Here is a 22476-nt window from a genome sequence, read left to right as displayed (position 1 = left end):
CCAAGGACCTGGAGGGGCCAACAGAGAGCCAGTGGGGTGTCCGTGGTATTGAAGAGGTCCTAACAGGTTCTGCTTCTTCTTCTTGTTGTCGTTGTTCAGTTGCTCAGTCATGTCCAACCCTTTGCAACCCCATGGACTGCAGCATGCAGGCTTTCCTGTCCTTCACTATCTCCCAGAGTTTGCTCAAATTCATGTCGATCGAGTCCATGATGCTATCCAACCATCTCATCCTCTGTCTGTAGCTTCTATGTGGTGCCCTCCTGCGGGAGGAGGGGGTACCAGCCAGGCCTTGTTTGTTTGGGGTTTTAGTACTTTTTTTTTTTTAACTTTTATTTTGCATTGCATGCTAAGTTGCTTCAGCTGTGTCTGACTCTTTGCAACCCCATAGACTGTAGTCCTCTAGGCTCCTCTGTCCATGGGATTCTCCCGGACAGAGATATTGGGGTATGGCCAATTAACAACATTGTGATAGTTTCAGGTGAGCAGTGAAGGGACTTAGCCATATATATACTTGTATCCATTCTCCTGTTTGGGGTTATAAGTTGGAGTTTCTTGGATGTAGGGCCATCTCTTAAATCTTCCAAGGAATAAAGGCAGACTCAGCCCTGGGTACCCCCACCCTCACCACGCCCACCCCAGTTCCCTGACTGAACTGTCTGGAGGCGGTAGGAGAAACTGCAACCTGCCTGAACTTTGTCCCCACCTAGAACTCTCAGACCTGCAAACCTAAACCAGGGATGTCATTGTCCTCCCTGCCCTTTGGGGGCTGTCTGGGCCCAGGCCCGGCAGAGATGGAGAAGCATGGACTCTCTCAGGGTTTACAAGGGAAAGAGGCAGGGAGGGTGAGGGGCGTGAGGGGAAGATGCTGTGTGGTTCCAGGGGAGGGTGCTGGTAGAGGGTGCATCGCTGGGACCATCTGGTTGTGTCTGGTGAGCACTTGAGGAAGATGGAAGGCTAATTAATTAGTAGGACTCCTGCTGCCTCTGCCAGGGGCCTGGGCTTCTGCTCTCAACCCATTCCCAAGCTGGGGAGGAAGTTGGGGAACAGTAACCATAGGGCTCCTCATCCAAGAGGAATTCCACTTCTCATCCTTATGGACAGAAGACTGACTACCACCCCCAACCCTCCCCCTCAACCCCCAATGGAGGAAAGCAAGCAGGAGGGGAGCCAGCTGGGAGGCCTCTCCTAAATGACATGGTGATCTGGGGACTGCCTCAGATTCACACCTGCTTCTCCCCCCGGGAAGACCTTCCAGCTTGCTCTGGCCGTGCAGGCCTCGGCCATCACAGCAAGGCATGGTGGGTGGCTGGGAATGGGGTCATGCTTGTCACCTTCATCACACTTTGCAGGCATTAAACCAGTGACCTGCACAGGAGGTAAGAGGCAGGAAGAGGTCAGCCAGGCCTGTCCTGCTTAGATGTTGTGGTCAGACGGGAGAACTAGCTGAGAGAAAGGTACGATGGACAGAAACAGACTTTGGAACCAGGCTGACCTGAGCTGCAGTCCTGCTCACCATTCTGTACATTTGCAGCCATCACTTCACCACACTTAGCCTCAGCCTCCTCCTCTGTAAAATGGGCACAGTAGTACCTTTTTGCAAGAATGCTGTGTCTCAAGTGCCTATGAGAGGGCCTGGGACCTTTAGATGCTGAATGAAGGGTTGTTGTTTAGTCTCTCAGTCATGTCCCACTCTTTTGAGACCCCATGAACTGTAGCCTGCCAGGCTCCTCTGTCCATGGGATTTCTCAGGCAAGAATACTGGAGTGGGTTGCCATTTCCTTCTCCAGGGGATCTTCCCAACCCAGGTATTGAACCTGTGTCTCCTCTATCACAGGCAGATTCTTTAATTACTGAACCACCAGGGAAGCCCACTGTGTGAGGGGTATCTGCCCCCTTATGGCTAGTAGACCTGCTCCTCATCTGTGGTTGCTAAAGTGCTGTCTCAGAAACAGGAAAGGAAACGGGTGAAGAATATGGTGTAGACAGCAGGGCACGGCCTGCCACTCTGGCTGGGAGGCCAGTCCACTTGAGCGAGGGGGCTGGAGGGTGCTGGAGCATGTCCTCCTGTGCTCGGCTTAGCAGAAGCAGGAGCAGAGGAGAGTCTGTTCTGGAAGGGGAGTCAAGTGGGGCAGCTCTGGTTCTGGGCAGCAGGATGGGGGTCTTCAGCGTGGTTGCCCCTGCTGCCACAGATGCCAGCTGTGGTCAGGCACGATTTCCCTCTCCCCTGCTGGGACGTGCCCACTTGTAGTGTGCTGGCCTTTGTGAGCCCACCTCACCATCCTGCCACCATGAAAAGGCACGCTGTGAGAAGGGACCGGTACGGCAGCTTCCACTCTGTCCTTCACATAGGCTGGGCTGCGTTCCACCCCTGAGCCCTTCCCCCTGCTGTGGGGGGAAATGCCCACCTTGTGTCGCTAGGACCTGATCATTGTTTTAACATCGCTGGAGGCCACTGCCTCTACTATGCCTGGCATGTGCTTCTTGGCATTTGGCAAGTTCCCCCCACCTGTGGCATTTGATTGGCCCACTGGCTTGTCCTGTTGGTATGAGAGGATGGGCATCCACCATCTGCAGGCCCCCACCTTACCAAGCACAACTTATCCTTTTCTTCCCAGCGCCATCCTTAGTCCCAGGTTGCCTGTGTTTCCCCAAGGCCAGAGGCTGGACAGGGGCTGGGGAGAGGATCATGGAGCAGGCCTGTGTGCGCCTTCCTTGTCTTGGAGAGATGGAACAGTGGCTGGGAGTTTTCTGTCACGAAACACTTGTCACCCAGAGGATTTCTGAGTGCACCCCTAATGAGGGGGGTCCCTGAGGGAAAAAGCCTGCTTTGCCCACAGGATCTCAGAGCCACCCAATTCCACGTGGGACCAGGAGAGGGGTTGGAGACAGCTCCAGGGATGGGGGACATGCTGAACAGGAATACTGGTCAGTGGCCAAAGAGATGGGCCTTGTGGCCAGATGGGCAGATCTTTGAGTGGGTCAGAGGCCACTCCAGACCCAAAGTTTTCTCCTTTCCAAGCTCCCTCGATTTCTAGGCTGGTAGAAACAGCTCACCTTCTGCTCAACCCATGGCACTCCGACCCCAGGCCAGGCTCTGCGGGCTGTGGTGTAGAGAAGTCCTGGGAGAAGGACCCAGGACCAGGGCTGCCCTCGCCCAGGGTGTGCCTGGCTTGGCTCCGTGCCTGTCCCCTCAGTGGGCAGCACCTGCCTGTTCAGGAGGCGCTCTGATGCCCACCATAGGCAAGGGTAGCCTTCATACGAAGCCACTGGACTTGGGATGGGGGGACCACATGCCTGTTCCTTCCTCGGGGAGCCTTCGCCTACTTTCATTTTCTTTTCGCCACTATTTTTCCTGGGGTCTAATTAAAGACTTGGAGCCATTTACAGCCTGTGGTTGGCTTTTTATTTGGGTCCTTGGCAATTACCTCCTGCCCTAAAATAAGTTTCGATGGAACAAGGGTAGGATTTTTCCTTTTAGCCAAGTCCTCGGCTTTAATTTTGCTGTCTGTATGTGTATATGTGCATGTGTGTGCGTGTGTGTGATGTAGTGTAAAAAGGTCTTTCCTTCCTCTTTCCCAAATCCTGCTGTCTACTCTTCCTTCTTACTGTCCCTGTCTCAAGTGTCCCACGACCAAGGCCAAGGCCAAGCCTGGACAGTGGGAACAGTATGTCCTCTGCGTCTCTCTGCCCGAGGCAGCTTTGTGACAACAGGCAGGTCAGCTGTCCCAGTTTCTTCACCTGTGAATGGGGCCAGCCAGGTCAGGCCTGCCAGAGGCCTCCCTGCCACACTGCTCTGGAAGGAGACCTCTTACCATGTGGAGTAGGTCATCCCTGGGTGGGGGAAGCCACCACCAACGCAAACAGGGCTGACTTCCCCCACTGGTCAGCACACCATGCATTTGAATAGGAACCTGTAATTGTGTTCCCAAAGCTGTCTCCCCACTTTACTCCTCCTGGTCCTCCTGGCCACCCCGAGAGTGGTGTGATCACCCCACTTTATAGACGAGGCTCCCTGCAGCCAGAGATAATTAGTGGCTTTTCTGATGTCACTCAACTTACGGGGAATAGAGCCTTGGGCTTGAATCCCAGGTCCTCTGATCTTCTAAAGCCCACACCCAGGACCAGCTTCATAATTGGGGGTGTGGGGGGGGCACCTTGTGCAAAATGAAAATGCAGGACCCCTTGTTCTAAATTTATTAAGAGGACTTCCCTGGTGGTGCAGTGGGTAGGAATCCACCTGCCAATGTGGGGGACATGGGTTTGATCCCTGGCCTGGGAAAATCCCACATGCCATGGAGCAACTAAGCCTGTGCGCCAAAACTGCTGAGCCCGTGCCCTAGAGCCCGCAAGCCGCAATTACCAAGCCTGCGTGCTGCAACTACCGGAGCCCATTCACCTAGAGCTTGTGCTCCACAGCAAGAGACGCCACCACAGTGAGAAGCCCTAGCACCACAAGGAGGAGCAGTCCCAACTCAGTGCAACTAGAGAAAGCCCACGCACAGCAACAAAGGCCCAGCCCAGCCAAAATAATAATAATAATAAAATTATTAAGGATTGTATAATGGCAGCTGCAGGCAGGACATTGAACCAACCCCGTGCCCTTCTGAACATGGGGCCCTGTGTGACCGCACCCCCTTGACTCTCTTCCACCTGTTTGCGTCTTTTCCCACCCGTGTGGTGAGGGGCAGGGAAGTTAGATAGGAGGCGCCTGTGTTCTGTGTCCCTGGCCACTGCAGCTTTTTCCTGTGGACAGAGGCTCGGGTCCTCCCCAGTCTTGGCCTGTCCCGCCAACCCCCCATCTTATGAGAAAGCCCTCACAGTACCTTAGCATGCCATGAGCTTTCTGGGGTTGCCTAAGCCTCTTAGGGGGCTTCCCTGGTGGCTCAGCAATAAAGAATCCACCTGCCAGTGCAGAAGATGCAGGTTTGATCCCTGGGTCAGAAAGGAGGAGGAAATGGCAACCCACTCCAGTATTCTTGCCTGGGAAATCCCATGGACGGGGAGCCTGTCCAGCTATAGTCCGGTGAAGTTGCAAAGAGTCAGATACGACGTAGCGACTTAAAGACGACAGTAACAAACCTCTTAGGGTCCAGGTCTATTGAAGACTACCTGAGGTTTTAGGTCAATCAAAGGTGAAGAAATTTTTTTTTTTTTTTTTTTTTGATGGACAAAGAGGACTTGACAAGCACTGTCTTTGTTTGGGCGGAGTGTGCAGCTTTGTGGAGATCAGTCCCGTACAGTGTCATTCATGAGCTCTACAAGGTCAAGGTGAACTGAGTGGTGACCTGCTGAAGCATCCAGGTCTTGCAGGACTCTGACGGCTGCACTTGGGGTGGCAGGTCCAGCAATCATCTGTGGTCTAATCTGGGAACTTCTAGCTGGCTGCTGGGGACTTGGAGTAGCCTCGGAATCTTGCGGGGTTCACAGAAGTTTCCCAGGAACGGGTGGGTTGATGGAGCACATGGCTGGGCATGCGTCCACGTGTACACAGGTGTGTGTCTGCATCCTGGTGAGGTTTCAGCTCTGTGTACCGGGCGGCTATTTAAAAAGAGCTGTCAGGCTCTCACTGGCTCCCCTGCAAGGAGCAGCCTTTGCCTGCCTGTCTTGGGACCACGGACCTTGTCAGTACATGCCTGCCCGGCGCCCTTTGTCTCTCCCGCTGAGAAGGAGAAGCCTGGGTACCCAAGTCCTGGAGCTCACACCCCACCCTCGGCTCTCCCTGCTAAGAGTGGAAACCTGCTTCTTAGGGAACCTTCTAGATTCTGGACCTCGGGTGAACTTCAGGATGAGATGTGTCCTAAAAGCCACAGCAGCTGTGTTGATGAGGGGGGATCAGCTTTCTGTAAGATGGGGGGACAGGCTGGGGGTGGGAATCCCAGAGGCAGAAGTTGTGCCACGGTCTGATCAGAGAAGGGAGCGAGGGCCTGAGTTTCCAAGGACTGATTAGATGGCATGCCAAGTGTATTAAATTTTGCAGACATTTTAACAGCAATATGCTAGATAGTTGGGTGTCCCCTGAGGCGGCTGGATTTTTTATATCCTTCACAGAAGGTCGGAACCCTCTTCTGCTTGCCCCCCCCCCCACTCCCTCCACCCCAGGCTCCGTGATTCTCTCTCTCTTTCACCCTCCCTTTCTTCAACAATTTTCCTTGCTTCTTGCTCTCTGCTCATAGAGAAACTGAATGACACCTCTGGTTCCTGCCCGACAGAAGGCATTCTCTCCCTCCTGCCCTCTTGTCCAGAGATCAAGGATCTCCAGGGCAGGGGGTGGGTATGAATTGGGGTGGGGGGGCACTTCTGATTTCTATTTTTTTCCCCTCTGCCCCTGCTTCCCCTCATTTTGGAGATTGTCTTAAGACCTACTCCCTCCCTCCTTATTTTTATAGGAAAAAAAAAAAAAGGCAGGAAAAGAATCCATCTGGCATATGAATAATTGAAATGGCTCAACTCTGTTCCTGTTGCCGCTGTTTGTTCTCAGCTCCCCCGGCCTCCAGCCCATCCCCCTGAGTGCGGGTCTCTGAGCAGAGGATGTGTGGGCCTTCTTAGGAGCTTCTCGGCAGAGGCCCAGGGCCCTCCTTCATCTCCAGCCCTGGCTCCCTGTGAATCTGTAGGTCTGAGTCAGGGGGTGTTTGGAGATGTGGTGGGTTTTCGTTCTCCTGCAGACAGCCACCCCCTGGCTAGAGTCTCCCCAGGTATCAGTCTAACTCGAGTCCTTCGGCCCTCAGACCTCACTGGACAGCTTCCCACTCCCCTGCAGGGTTCCCCCTGGAGTCTCTGGTTCCAAACTCCTCTTCCCCAGCCCCCACCCCTGTGTCCTCAGCTTCAGTGGCCTGGGGGCTCCTGTTTGGGGAACACTGACCTTTGAGGTGCTCACTGCATGCCCCTGCTAGCACGTCTCTAGGGGGCTGCTGCCAGCCCCAACCCACAGCCCGCACCCAAACATCTTGCTCAGAGGTCTTCAAGTCCTCGCACACCCTTTCCTCTTCTTCTCCCGCCCTTCATCCTGCCTAGCCAAGGGCTTTGGAGTTCTTCACTCTGTATAACAGCCTTTGGGTCAGGGACCCTGAAAGCCAGAGACTTTTAAACTTCTTTTCATGGAGAGTAACAGGGAGAAAACACAGCGGCAGCAGGTTAGGGCCGGGGCGGGGATGGGACGATAATGCACTCTGCCTGGCTAGTATCGGCCACCCATTCCCTTCCCTGAGGCTGGACCAGCTGTACACTGAGCCCCCCGTGTCCGGACCGAGAATCCACTGTCTCTTTAAAACCATTTAGAGGAAAAACAAAAGAACTTTAGTGCATTAATTCTAGATGAAGATGGGTCTCCAGATGACAGGCTGATCCACATTATTCCCCATAAGACAACTTCCCCTCCCTCCTCCTCCCCCTCCCCCTCTTCCTGCCCCCACTGCCCAGCACTCTGTCGTCATCCACAGCTTGTGGATGGAAGGCTGACACACGGGATGTGTGCTTTACGTTCGAAAAGTCAATACTTCTGTTTGTCTGCTCAGGACCTCATGTTTGTGTCATGTGTGAGGTATTGACTTGCAGTCGTGGGTCCTGTGGTTGTAAAGTGCTGTGAGCAAGTGAATGTGCACTGCCGAACTGCCCAGTGGCCATAGGGGGCAGAGGGAAGGACGTGCAAAGTGGTGCGGGGGTCTCTTTCCCCGGAGCTTTCTAGGTCAGGCACGTTAGGGCTCATAAAATGCCCCCTGCACAAAGAAAGTGTGAGCAGCACTGAAAACATTCTAGCTTTTCTGGATTTGTTAAAAAAAAAAAACTACCCACTAAGCAAAAAATAATTCGGATGAAATTCAAATCAGGTTTGTTAATATATAACTATATATGTGTGTGTATATATATGTGTGTATATGTCATTTATAAAGACTCCTACACACGTTATAAAAGCTGCAAAATGTCTGGCATTCCAGGGCCTGCTACGAATAATTAGATATTTATATCCAATAAAACTGGTTTGATGGGGAAATCGCTTGCCTCTGTGTGGATTCTCAGTTGAGGACGAGTTTCGGTGGTTGGGTTTGTTTTCTCCCCCGACAATAAAACCAGGAGTTTGGCACCAACAAATGTTATTTGCCGTAAATATCTAAATCTCTTTTTTCCACCGTGGGCTCTGCTCAGCGGGCCCCATCATGCCAGCCCAGCACAGCTCCCCTCTCCTGCCTTTGCATTTTCGCTGGAGAAACGTGTATACAAAGCCCCCTCCATCACCCCAAGCCCTCCTGTCTGCCCTGTTCTCCACCCTCCACCCACTCCCAGCCTCGGGACCCACGCCAGCCAGTCTTCTGTCTTCTTGTCTTTGCTTTTTCCTTTGAGCACTCCCCTGCCATGGGGCTTCTGCTCTCAGTCCTCAAGACCCAATCTAAGTACTTTTCTGATTTTATTAAGCACCTCCTATCCCCAGTTTTCAATTTCTCTCCCCACCTTCCTGAGCTCTGCCTGACCTCCTGGCCACTGCCCGCCGGGCCTCTAACACAGTGTGGGGCAGCCCTGGGGAGCCAGTCCGCCTCCCTGCCCGGCTGGGGGACACCCCCACCCCACCCCACCCCACCCTTCTCTTCCATCTGTTACACAGTCGGAAACAGATGGAGCCAGAAGGAGCCATAGATGGCTGTGCCCGCCCTCTCCCATTCTACGGATGGGGAGCTGAAGCGCCCAGTGGGGCATCGGGGGTTCCTCAGGCACTGGGAGTGTGTGAACTGGGGCGGGAGGCACAGCCTCCGAACTTCCAGCTGGTTCTGGGAGCGAGGATGGCACACTGGCTTCACTCTGCCTCTCGCCAACAGTTTCTGTTGGACCTGGAGGCCTCACCTCTCTGAGCCTTGCTTCTCCATATTTGTAACCTGGAATGGGTCGTTCTTGTCTATGCGGTCTCTGAGAAGAGTGACTGAGCAAACACGTGACCAGCTTTGGCCCTTCCCCGGAAGTTGGTGGTCGGCCTGTTCCCCTTGACTGTAAAACAGCTACTCACTGGGACCAAGCTACTCACAGGGCCAAGCCTGGCCCACGAAGGTGGCACCTGCTTGACCTTTGCCCCTTTCTCTCAGTGAGAGGCTGTCACCTTTCGGCAGGAACCCGGCTGGGCTCAGAACACCTTTCAGTTTCCTCGAGGTCAGGCCCTGAGCCAGGAAGGAAAGGAACAGCGAAATTGTTGGCAAAACTCACGTGCTGGAGTACTGAGTTCTCATCAGGAACTAGAACGCCAGAAACAGGGCCTGGGGAAGGGAAGGGTGGACCGCAACGAGGTTCGGGGGCTGATGCCCTTGTTCTGACAGAGGCCCTTCAGATCCCAGATCTGAAATCTCTTGAAGGATGTTTGGATGGACAGAGTGGCCGAGAAGGCTGGTAGAAGGGGGAATGGGCCCAGTGGGAGTGAGGGGCACTCTGGGAAATGTCTGGTAGCCCAAGTGGAAGCAGTGAGTTTAATTACAGAGCAGCGAATGGAGTGAAAATAGACAGCCCTCCATGTGCAGCTGGGGCTTCTGAGCTGGGCCACGCCAGCCACGCCCCCCCTGCCCCACCTCCCCTCCCCTCTCCCTTCCCTCTCCCCCCTCCCCCCATGCCCTCCTGCCCTCCTGCATCCTCACCAAAGGCACTGCTCTCCCAAGTGGTCCAGGCCCCTGGGAGGATGTTCCCACCAGTGGCACACACAGAATGGCACTGAAAGCTTTATCTGACCGACTCCAGAGAGCAGGGGTGACCACAAACACACCCAACCAGACTGCCGGGCCCGCACAGCTCCCACGGCTATGGGTTTAACACATTTTACACTGAGGGGAATTGGTGCCCTGCCTAAAAATTGGGCACCCTTCAAAAGACTCTTGGGTGTCTTGTTTTTGTTTTTGTTTTTTCTGTCCTTCTTTCCTCCGCCCCTTCCAAATTAAAACAGAAAAGAAAAAGAAAAGCTCGAGAGAAGCAGAGCCCGGGCTTCCTATGACTGTCTCTCAGAGAAGCCAGTCAAATCTCCCGTTGTTGAGAACATTTTGACAGCATAAAATTGCTGCCGGAATGTGACTTTAGCGAAAAGTAAAAAAAAAAAAAAAAAAAAATCTTTCCTTCATGCATATGGAGTTTTTTGGAAAAAAAAATGGTATTTTAATGCTTTCTATTAAATTGGGACTAAAAGTGGTGTCTTAATTTGCATGCATTAGCATATTTGCATATAGATCACTGAAATGGTGGAAGAGAGAAGAGCCTTTAAATGAAAATTCTTTTAAAGGCACAGGCCTGCCTCCCTCTTCATCTCCCTCTGGGATTTATGCCTGATCTTTTCCCCTCACCTCGCACCCCACCTTTTGTGTCCTCACTGGGAATGGACAGGGACCAGAGAGTCAAGACTCTTGTCTCTGGAGCTGGCTCAGGGTGGAGTCAAGGGGCTGAAGACAGCCAGACCCTTGGTCACCCCACAACCCTGCAGCTCCCATGCGGGCAGGACCCGTGCAGGCCTGGCTGGCCTCCCTCCTGTCCTGGTGGTGGCTCTGGATGAGGGCCTGTATTCACAGCCAGCAGGCAGGTGGCCTCGAGCCCTTGGTCCTCTGCCAACCATTGTCCTTCCTCCCCTCCTACCCCTCCCCAGCCCATGCTGATGCTCTACCAGACTGCCAGCCACTGGCCTAAGCCTTCGGCCACCTGGCACCACGGGAAGGGGTCTGTGGGTGCTCCTTCTGGTATCTTCCCCTGTGTCAACCAACTCCTGGGTCTGAGACCTCTCCCACCCGCTTTCCCACCTTCCTTAACCAGAAGGCCCAGTTCCCATGTTCTCCTTTATCATTTACTGTATCTTTGGTTCAAATGTCACCTCCTCAGAGGTAGCTGCAGTCACCCTACCTGTCTCCTCTGTCACTCTCCGTTAAGTCCCTTGTTTTATCATCCTCTGAACTCATTAGTTGTTTACTGAACTATTTGTCTTTCCCTACCTCCTACCCCCATCTCACCCCCACCCCTGCCGAGGCTAACCCTCATGAAGGCAGGGATCTGGGTCTGTCTCATTCACAGCTGTATCTCTGGGACAATGTCTGGCACACTGTGGAGTTTAGGAACTGTTTGTGGAATGAGTGAGTTGGGGGAAGAGTTGGCAGCAGGACCCCTGTCAGGGCTGAGACTGCCCCTGGAGTCAGTGGCTGGCTGGACACAGTGCCCCTAGGTGCTGAGCCCTAGCCTGCTTGAGATGTCAGGGCACAAGGAGCAGGGGCCAGGAATTGGCTGGCACCTTCCAGTCTGATCTGAGGCCCTACGGGAGCACGGCAGCCCACTCTTATTCTTTTGGATGGTAAATTGGGGCCAGGCTCAGGATGGCTCGGAAAGACAGGGGGTCAGGGTGGCCTCTGTGTAACTTCCAGCCCAGAGGGACAAGGGTCCCCTTGTGGTAGCCTCAGGAATCCAACTCTACAGCCAATGGAACTTCTCAGATACCCTTCTCCCAGATGTAAGGCATTGGAGGCGCCCCAGAAGTTTCAGGATGAGCGAAAGAGAGCCTCAGCTTTCTATCACCACGTCACCTTTGCTGGAGTCCTCAGGAAACCCCACCACCCTCTGTGCCGCACAGGGGGGCCAGCCCATGAAGTAAAGTCTGCCCGTGGGGCCCTGTACCTCCCTGCTCTCCCACTCCGGTGGGTTGGGCTCTCTGAAAGGCCCCTCCAGTCTGACGGCTGCCTCGGGCTCCACGCCCAGTCCAAGGAGGGAGGGCAGAGGAGGGTGAGGGGGACGCCCAGGCTTGGAGCGGGGCTGTGCCTCCACCACTAATGAAAATCGGAAACCAATTGAGCAGGACAAGGTGCCCAGCCAGCAGGTTGTGGGAACAAGGGGCCTAATGGATGTGGCTGGGGGGTGGGGGGGAGGAGGGGAGCGGATGCCTCATTGATCGCCCTGTGGCTATATTTATCCACCTTGGGTCCGTGGCCCCAGCAGCTGGGTGGTGCAGGGATAAATAAATGGCCACTAAAATATTCATGAGTTGTACATGCACATCCGTGGTCAGGGGGACCGCCAAGGGCCTTCTCTTCCTTCCTTTGCCCCATTTCTCTGCAGAAGCCTTTCAGGAAATTCCTCCCACCTGGGCCAGGTGAAGTGTGGCTCAGCCCCGCTGGGCATGCAGCTGGTTCGAGGACCCCGAGGGAGCGCCTCCTCCCTTGGGCTGGCTGACAGGGCACATTTGTCCCTGCCTTCCCTTTGTCCCCACCTTGGCTCCCATGCTCCCACATCCCTGTCCCTTAGTGATGGATTGGACATGTTTGGCCTTGCTTTTTGCTTGCCCCTCTGTGTCCCCACTAGGCTGTGTACTCCTCGGGAACAAGTTTATGGTTCACTGGTCCCTCATTCCCACATGGCCTGGCAGGGTGCCTGACACAGCCTTGAGGGGGGCATTTCATGGGATGGGCAACACCTCGGAGGTGGCTTTAAATCTCAGCTCTGGTCTGTTTTCAAAAGTGATTTAACCTCACTGGGACTCAATTTCTTCGTCTGCAAAATGGGGCTAATAACAGTGTTGCTGATGCTTCCTAATTGGGGGACTTAAGGGGACTGCCTGCCTCAGATTCCCTTATGGAACAGGTTGTTGTTCAGTCGCTCAGTTGTGTCCAACTCTTCGAAACCCCATGGACTGCAACATGCCAGGCTTCTTTGTCCTTCACCATCTCCTGGAGTTTGCTCAAATTCATGTCCATTGAGTCAGTGATGCCATCCAACTATCTCAACCTCTGTCGCCGCCTCCTCCTTTTGCTTTCAATGTTTCCCAGCATCAGGGTCTTTTGCTCTTTGCATCAGGTGGCTAAAGCACTGGAGCTTCAGCTTCAACATCAGTCTTTCCAATGAGTGGTGGAGCAGGTTAAGGATGTGGATTCTGGGTCCTTCCAAATCCAGAATCAGAACCTCTGAAGCAGGGGCCTTATGGGTTTAATGAGCTTCTCCAGTGATTCACTGCTCATGAAAGTGTGTAACTCCTGGTGTATTGCCTCATGATACCTGTGTCCAGGTAGCAAACGGAGTCCTCCTCTGTGTTCTCCAGAACCCAAGAAACAAGGCCAGGCACAGGAGGAGAGAAGCATGCTTCTTGAGCGTCTATGGACCCGGTATTGTAGGAAAGCTGCCTGGCCTGACCAAGCTGAACTTGGTCCAGAAGTGCTGATGTCAGGGCCTAGAAGTGCTGCCCATCAGCAACAGGTGGGTGGGACCTGGCATGGGCATTTGGGCTCCTTCCACTTTCCATAGTTCTTCCCAGGTAAAGAGCCTGCCTGCCAGTGCTGGAGGTGTAAGAGATGCAGGTTTGATCCCTGGGTTGGGAAGATCCCTTGGATGGCAACCCACTCCAGTATTCTAGCCAGGAGAATCCCATGGCCAGAGGAACCTGGCGGGCTACAGTCTATAGGGTTGTTCGCACAGAGTCGGACATGACTGAAGCGACTTAGCACGCACGCACCACTTTCCAGCCCCGGCCTCTTCGGTGTTCCCACGACTTGGGCAAGAGAGTGCCAGTCAGGGCCCCAGGGGACCCAGACATGGTGCTCTGTGGGGTCTCCTCTGCCTTTGACTCTCAGCTGTTCTTCCCCATTCAAGGAAGGCAGGGTCACGCTGCCTCACCCTGGGTATGAGCGAGTGGCGTGGGGTCGGGAGCATAGTTGACTGATGAGAGCTGGCCAGCCCGTAAAGCACTTTCTGCAGCCACATGTGTCTGCTGCCACCCAAGGCCACAAGCTGGTGCCCCAGGCTGCCCCGGGCACCTGCAAAGCACCCTGCCCACCTGGTGCAGCCCTGACCATGCGCGTTTGCACATCGGGTGACATGGGGCCTGTCCCCTGGCAGATGCTGGTGACTCAGAAACCATTTGACCCCGTTTAACTGAAGAGAGCAGGGTTAAGCCGGCCATCTGTGGTGAATTCTCTGAGGGCTCGGGGAGCAGAAACTGGGAATCAGTGGGGTCGGGCGAAGGTGCAACCTCTGTCCCTGGCACTCAGCTGAGAGGCACCAACCAGCCCTGCTTCCTGCCTGGCCGCCCCCGCCCCCATCCGAAGTTTGATCCAAACAGAAGCAAACTTTGGGGACAGCCCTGGCGCTGCGAGGAGCCAGCTGAGCCTGCGAGTGGCAGGGAGAGCAGAGGGAGGCAGCCCCCGGCAGCCCTGGCGCCTGACTCCACCGGTCCCGCGTCCCCTCCAAGAGCTCCCCATACGCGCCCGCGCTTGCAGGCGCCTCGCTCGTCAGCTCAGAATGCAGCTTGGGACCCGTGGCGGCTCAACCTTTCCCTCTCCCAGAGCCCCGGTCTAATCAACCCCTATAATTTATGCAGAAAATATGATTTATATTTAATTTCACCACACTTGCATTGTTAATTTGAGATGTAATTAACCCGTCGCCATGACAACTAATTTTGTGATGCCGTAAATTACCGCCGTCTTTTCATCAAAATTCAGTTACTTTGGCTCCTGTGTGCAATGTACTGATGCAATTAGGTTGCTAAGGGCAACTCAAAAGTGTTCAATTTCTTTTGTGCAACTGCAATGGGGTAGAAGCTCCCTTGCGTCCTCCCAGGGTCCCGTTGGCCGCGGGGCGGGGAGTTGGGGGTATGTGGCCCGCCCTGGAGGAACGCCGTTGGAAAGCCGGACTGGGTGGGCGCCTGCTGCCCCCTCTTCTCCCTCTCCCACCCTCTTCTCTCCAGTAATTATTTTTCAAGAGTGACCCCTGGACACATGCTCCCCATGCCCCCCACGGGACCCCAGGGCAGGCAAAGGGATTCCCCTCCACGCCCCCAGCCCTCTCTCTTACACTTTCCTGTCCCAAGCATGCTGGTGCTCCAGTTAGAAAAGGAGAGAGAACCACCTCGCCTTTCTTGTCTCCTGGTGTCTAACTTGTTTATATAGATCTTCCCCTCTCCCTCTCTCTCTCTCTCCTTTTTTCTTTATTTAAAACAAAAACCCTCTGTGTTGCTTTTGTCACGTTAATTCCCATTTTGCCAACACCAGGGGCCCAGGCAGACGAGTTACCAAGGAACACAAAATTTTAATTAGTGTATTTTAATCATTCAGGCTTTCCGAGCTAATCCACATGCCCTAGAGAATTCCCGAGATGCAGCTCTGCCCTGCTTTACCATTTATTGTTGAGTCTATTATAATTACTGTTAGCAGGTGGGGACTGGGAGATGTTTATTATGAGTTTTTCATCTTTAGTATAATTACCGAAAAAAACAAAATAAAAAGATGTCGTTGTATTTTGTTTCCTAGAATTTTTTTTTTTTTTCCAGGGGAGGGCATGGCAGTGGGATATTTTTTTTTTTCCCCTGCTTCTTCCCAGGCAGGTGACTTGGAGTTTCTGGGCTGGAAGACAGTCCTGAAGATCAGCACTGAGTTGTGCTCAGTAACCCTGAGGCTCAGGAGAGGTGGGCAGTGCCACCTCCACCTATCACCTGCTAGACCAGGCTCTGGGGGTGTCCCTCCTCCACTTCCCTGTATATGTGGAAAGGGTCGGGGGTGGAGGCTGAGAGGGTCAGGGGTCTATCAGTCCTGCTCTGGGCTGGCAGCTCCCCCTGGTATGGGCTGGTCTGGGGTTTTGACCAGGGTGGGCCCATCAGGAGTGAGGACAGAGCTTTGCATGGTTATAAATACAACAGTTAACTCAACCCTGAATATTCACTGGAAGGACTGATGCTGAAGCTGAAGCTCTAGTACTTTGGCCACCTGAGGAGAAGAGCTGACTCAGTGGAAAAGACCCTGATGCTGGGAAAGATGGAGGGCAGGAGGAGAAGGAGATGACAGAGGATGAGATGGTTGGATGGCATCATCGACTCAATGGATATGAATTTGAGCAAACTCTGGGAGATAGTGAAGGACAGAGAAGCCTGGTGTGTTGCAGTTCATAGGGTTGCAAAGAGTTGGATATGACTTAGCAACTGATCAACAACTTGTATTGAGTTCTTAGTACGTGCTAAGCCCCATGCCGTACTCTTTACCTGCATTATTTTACTTAATCCCTCAGCAACCCTATGAGGCAGGTACTAATAACATCTCTGATTTATAGAGGATGGGGCCATCACTTGGGATCACAGAGTGAAGCAGTAGGATTCAAACCCAAGTCTGTCCTCTGGAGCCCAGGCTCCTACTACCTACACTGTACTGTCTCCTCTTCCGGGTCCTCCAGATGCCACCTCCTCCCAAAAGCCTTCCCGGATTACTCAAGGCTAAGTTAGGGTTTTCTTTCTGTTTTCCCACCCCTTCACATTCCATGTGTCTGTCCCACTGAGTTGTAGTTGTCCTGTTACTTCTCTAAGAACAGAGACCTGGGAGAGTGGAGGGCTTTCTGCCATTGTCCCTGAAGACCCCTAGCATGTAGTGCCTGTACAAAGCCAGCTCTTGGTGCAGTCTGTAGGGTGGGGTGGCCTGCAAGTGTGTCTGTTAGGGTACTGCCCCCCGAGCCTCCACTCGGAGTGTCAGATCGTAGGGACTCAAGGTAGACATTCAGCAGGTTGAGTGTCCAGAGATGCGCTCTTAGGTGCCACGCTCAGCAGAAGCCATAGGGCCTGGGGGTCCCTGAGCTTCAAGTCTGAAGGGGAGGGGGTGACCTGGGGCCCCGGGTCAAGTTTGAGTGCTGTTCTGAGGACTCTGTGCGTGAGATGAAAACACATAGCTTCAGCTTTCGCTTCCCTAGCCCCAGGTTCCTAGGCATAAGCCTGGTCTGCCGTTTCTTTTCTTTCTCCTCTTCAAGATAGTTTTCAAATGCCTTCTCCTCTCAGTGATGATTTTGAAGTTTTCCTGGAAAATTCCACATCTCTGCACCAGAGTCAAGCTCAGGGCTGAGGACCACTGGTTTTCCCAGGCAGAACAGAGCAAAGTGAGCTGGAGCTGACTTTTGCTCATTTCCAGCCTGGTTGCCCACGGGACTGGTGGGGGAAGATAATTAACATGTCCCTGGGAAGGGGCCCGGAGCATCCTGTGAATTGCACACAGGTGGCAAGAATCCCTGCTCTGCTCTAAATTCTTGGGCACCCCTTCCAACAGTTCCTCTTTACATTCTGACAGGGCAATGGGGCTCTGGCCCCCAGAACCTTGCCCACACCCCTGGACTGCCGCCCCACGGGGCTAGAACCTACTCAAGCCCAGGGCAAAAGTGGCCGCCTCCTTTCATTCTCCCTTTTCTCCTCCAGGACCTCTGAGTTGTTTTTTCAGTACCTGCCAGTACCATCTTCTTCAGTCACCATGCTGCCTGATGCTGTATCTTTCGCCCTAGGATGGGATGCGGAATTCTCAAATGCCCTGGCAGTGCTGAGCATGCAGCCTTCACCCAGTCCAAGGCCAGCTGCGGGGGCAGAAATTGATCCCAGCCGAGCCCCGCTCCACAGAGCCCAACAACATCATATTCTTTGCTCCTTTTTCTCTCTGTCCCGCTGTCCCAAGCCTGTGGTTCTCAAACTGCTGGTCCAGCACCTATTTATACTTGTAAAAAGTATTGAGGATCCCAAAGAGCTTTGGCTGATGTGAGTTACAGCAATCAATAGTCTCCATATTATAAATTAAAACCCAGAAAAAATTTTAAAACATATTTATGAATTCATTCAAGATAACCATGAAATACCAAGGACCTACTGTATAGCATGAGGAATTATACTCAATGTCTTGTAATAACCTGTAATGGGAAAGAATCTGAACAAGCTGAATCACTTTGCTGTCCACCTGAAGCTAACACAGCATTGTAAATTAACTATACCTGAATTTTTTAAATGGGGGGAAAGATAACAATGATAAATCCATTATCATTAGTATGTTAACACAAAGAGCATATTTTTATGAGAATATCTGTATTTTCCAAAACAAAATTTTAGTGAGAAGAGTGGCATTGCTTTTTATTTTTGCAAGTTTCTTTAATATCCAACTTAGCGAGAATAGCCGGGTTCTCAGATGTGCTTCTGCATTCAAGCCTTGCTGATGTGTTGTTTAGTGAAGTGAAACTGTTAGTTGCTCTGTTGTGTCCAGCTCTTTGAGACCCCATGGACTGTAGCCTGCCAGGCTTCTCTGTCTATGGGATTCTCCAGGCAAGAATACTGGAGTGGACTGCCATTCCCTTCTCCAGGGATCTTCGCAACCCAGGGTTCAAACCTGGGTCTCCCTCATTGCAAGCAGATTCTACTACGTTAGTCTATGAAGAAAACCCAGTTTCCCACAGATGTGTAGTTGGAGAAGAGAGGACAGTTTTAATAACCTTTGCAGATAACGGTGGCTCTTCTCCTTTGATACCACACGAAAACTTGCCGAGTGGTGGCTTCTCAAAGGTTAGCTGCAGTGTGGACTCCGAAACTACATCGGTGCACCTTATGAACTCTTCTTACGTGAAAACCCTTTGGTCTGTCTTGCACTGTGAATGAATCATCCCCCTGAGTATGACTTTGGTCACGTATGGGTCATTTGGGGAATACGGGTTCACTGAGGAACACAGATCTGCTGTGTGTTGACACATTTCACTACACGACGTTCGAAAGAAAATGACGCTCATTAGTATCATCACCTGTCTCATCAGAAAAACTAAGTTTTAGGACACTGTGAGAGTCACAGTGGCAGATATTTTCTCCAAAGTCTGGTTCTCAGACTAGGAAAATCTTCAAAGCTCAGATTTTACCACTGGCAACAAATATTGTCAGTTTTTTCTTCCCCCGCAAAGTGACAGCCTGACTTTGTTCACTTTTGAGAAAATGTCTGCCAAATCCTCAGATCTGAAAAACCAGAGTTTATCTGTCAGTCAGTCGCTCCTTCAAGTTCAGAGGGGGCTCCGTGAAAAGAGCAGCTGGCTCAGCGTCAGCCCAGTCACCTGGGCACTTTCCCGGGGTGAACTTCAGACCGTGGGGTGCAGCACAGGGCTTCAGGGGTACTTCCCCATCCATCCTTCAGAATATTAAAAAGACATGTACTCAGGGCTCAAGTTTTCATAAAAATTAACACTTTTTATAGCTTTATCAAGCACATTCTTAAGTGAATATGGCTCTTTCTTTTAACTGAAGTGCATGGCACTGAAGAACACAGTAGTTGCCAGTCCCACACTGTGGTCTGTGCCAAGGCGTCAGCCCTTTTACCCACCGTTGCTTTTGTACCATCAGTGCCAATGTCACCACAGCAGGAAAGAAAAAAAAAGCAAATTGCATTTTAGTAGTATCACGAAAGGGTCTCAGGAACTCCAGAGGCCTGCAGACCACACTTTGAGAACTGCCACCCCTGTCTCTGTCTCTGATCAGAGCCCCCAAAAAGCATTTCACTCTGGCACTTGCTTTCTGTCCTCAGAAAGGGCTAAGTTCTTGGTCTGATCCAGCACCATTTCCTGGCTCTTCTGGCCCCTGTCTGGAGCTGCCGTGGGGTGAGGCGGCTGTGGGGCCCTCGTGGGCAGCCTGGGAGAAGAGCAGGAAGTGCCTTGCAGCCTGTGTCTGTGGATGCCAACATCCTCTGGGCCCGCGGCTCGAGTCTCCCCTGCAGAGCCTTGTCCTCCCCCAGCAGACCCTCCTGCAGCCTCTGACTCCGTCAGGGCTCAGGCCTGTCCTGAGCTGGGGCTCCAGCTGCCCCCGCCGCACACGGCCCCGTTTCCCATCGGCCACCTGCCTTCACGCTGAGGGCCGTGGGGGCGGCGGGGGGGCCCGGAGCCAGAGGCGGGCCTCCGCCTCCCTCTGCTTCCCCTCTCCGCTTCCCCCAGCTGCCCCCCAGCCGCCTCCCCCAGCACGGCAGCCTGTCCGAGACACTGGGTTTTGTCCCTGCGATCCCGGCACCCTGAGAGTGCGAGAAAATAGCTGTCCGGTGAGCAGTGGGGGAAGGCCTCTTGTTTTCACCTCTCAGCGGCTGGTTTCCCAACTTTCCCATCCCAGCTCCTGAGGAACAAAGGGCCTCCGGCCCCTGTGTGCTGGGCCGGGCCCAGCGAGGGGACTCACCAGCAACTCTTTATTGAGTCTTCAAGCGCCGGCCAGGCACTCCATTAAAAAGCCATTCCCCTTTGTGCTGCCCGGCCCCCAGCTGTCCCCCCTCTCATGTGACGGTCGGTCACAGTTGTAAAACAACAACACATAGACTTGGCAACTAACGAGGCTTGTTTTCAAGCCAGGGTCTCCATGGCAACCCCCGTCAATCACCCCTCAGGAGTGCTTCAACCTGACCGAGAAGGGGAAATAAAAAATAAAATAATAATAATAATAAAAAAAGCCAAAAAAGAAAGACTTGGAAAGAGAGTGAGAGGCCAGTAGACAACTGGGGAAGGAAACAATTCAGAAAGTTTCTGGGGTTTGCTCCGTCAATTGGAACACAAATGAAACTTCAATCTGTTGGATGGGAGTGTCCCACTGACCCGAGGGGAAGGATGTTCATTGTAATTTTTACATATAGTTTGCAGGTTGCAACTCATTTTGCAAAGGCTTCCAGCATTTTCCTATGGTCCATAAAATGATGGAACATGGTTGTCTGTGGGCAGATTGGGAGGGAGGGCAGTCCTATGGGCTATTATAGTGAAGATATGGTACCATGGGCCCAAACCCAGAGATGCCCAGTTTATGGCCTCAAGCCAGCAGGGAGAGCCATTCGGAGCCTGGCCGGAGTCCAGCAGAGTGTCTGAGCCCTTCCATGCGCGGCCCGGTGCCAGTGGGGATGGCCCACGGTATGTGGTGGGCATGGCGCCAAGGGGACATTGGAGGGCCCCACGCGCCATGCCACACAGGGCAAGAGTGGGCCTACCCCCGTGACGTGTCAGGGGGAGCCAAGAGTGACAGGCGGCGCTGGGACCCCTCGTTCCTCATACGACGCCGTGCCAGCAGATGCCCAATCCCTGGGCACGTGGCATCCCGCCAGGGGTGAGTTCAACCTTCCACGTGTTGGCGTGGTGCCGGGGGCATGGTAAGCCTGAGCCCCCCCACCCCACCCCCCTGGCACTCATACATGCTCTCTGGCCGCTAGCCAGGGGCTCCACAGGTTCCGAGGTCTGCACGGTCTGGGCACGGGCACGGTCTGGGCATGGCAGCGGGCAGCCTGGCAGCCACTGCCAGGCCCTCCTGAGAGCTCGGATCAGGAAGGAAGAGAAGGCCAGCCTCTCGGCCCAACCCTCATTTCTTAGCCACGGACACCTGAAATTGAGAGCTCAGGCTCTTTTCCTTCCTGCAAGTATTGAGAGGCCAAGAGTTCCTCTCGGGGTTCTCAGCACCTTGGGGCAGGTTTTGCTCATTTGTGGAGCCTTAGGAATCTGACTGGAGGCCTGAGGGGAGTAAGGAAGGGAGCCCTGGGGCAGAACCTTTCAGAAAACAGGCACGGGGTTCCCACCATCCCGGGTGCTGTGGGACCGTGCAGAGTCCCCAAGTCCTGGGGATAAAGAGGCTGAAATTCTTGAATCTGTGGGTTTCTGGGAGGCTGGATTTTTTTTTTTTTCTGGACTTTCGAGGCCTCGTAGGAACCTGGCACCCAGAATAGCAAACCCAGAGCAGGGAGATTGTTGTAAATGGATAGACAGACAGATGACCGAGGCAGGGCGGGCCTTCCCCGGGCCACTTCCTGCCCTGAGGGTTGTAGGCCGGGCTGGAGAGACACGGGGTCACCAGCTTGCTCCCACCGCTCTACCTTACACACGGGTCGCCTGACTTTGCCAGGCTTGACGCTGCTGCCTGACGCTGCTCCAGCCCTTCCTCCCTCCCTGACCCTCTCTTCCGCCCTGGCTCTGCCCTCCCTCACTGCTGCAGGCCTGACATTGGCTCCCCAGGTGCCCTCTCTGGCGCACATGCTCAGGGGCTCTGTTCACTTCCAGAGTGAGATCAGTGAAAACCTTTCCGGTGGCGCTGCAGTCCTCCTCCCAGCAGTTGACCCTCCTTTGTCCCAGCTTCGACGGCAGGGAAGCTGGCCCCAGGCCCCATACAGCGCTGTTTACGTGACATCTCAGTGGGTCTGGCAGGGGCTGACTCAACCCAGGAGCACTTTTTCCCCAAGACAGGAAGGTCAAGGACAGCCCCTGCTTTCAGGGCAGCCCTGTCCAGCGGCTCTCTGGCCTCTGGATCCCTGCTGGAGAGAGGACCCTCCAGGGACTGGGACAGCCTTGGCCAGGGCCCCATCTCTGCTTCTCCTTTCCTGGGTGCCCTGGGAAGCTCCTGCAGGAAAGGAATGCTAACACTCTACTGGTGTAGTAAGCTGGCACTGTACCCAGGCAGGGGCCGCTGAGTGCCAGAGCCTAGTAAAGACGTTGGCGAGGCCTCCACTCCCCACGCCCAGAGTTTCCTCTGTCCGGATTGGCGTGAGGCCTTCAGCCGAGCCCCAGGCAGCACAGGGAGGGGGTGGCCTACTCTGCAGGCCCCAGCCCAGCCGGCCCAGGGGACCACACCTCCTCCCCCATTCCCTTCACCTCCAGCCAGAAGGACCAGGGACAACTATGGCAATAAATATTTTGTTGTTGCTCAGTCGCTAAGTCATGTCCGACAATTTGCAACCCCATGGACTGCAGCACGCCAACCTTCCCTGTCCTCTACAATCTCTGAGAGTT

The 22476-nt window shown here is 53.7% G+C and overlaps 1 protein-coding gene across 3 annotated transcripts in view; it reads left to right on the top strand.

Annotated features, from left to right (window-relative positions):
* Nucleotides 1-22476, top strand: part of CASZ1 (castor zinc finger 1) — a 155116-nt gene that overhangs the window by 43184 nt on the left and 89456 nt on the right. The gene's annotated exons all lie outside the window — the stretch shown is intronic.

This window comes from Cervus canadensis, chromosome 13 (genome assembly GCF_019320065.1).
Source record: "Cervus canadensis isolate Bull #8, Minnesota chromosome 13, ASM1932006v1, whole genome shotgun sequence".
NCBI classification, from domain to species: domain Eukaryota; kingdom Metazoa; phylum Chordata; class Mammalia; order Artiodactyla; family Cervidae; genus Cervus; species Cervus canadensis.
Note: the sequence above shows the minus strand (reverse complement) of the source record. Positions and strands in the feature narration are given on the sequence as shown.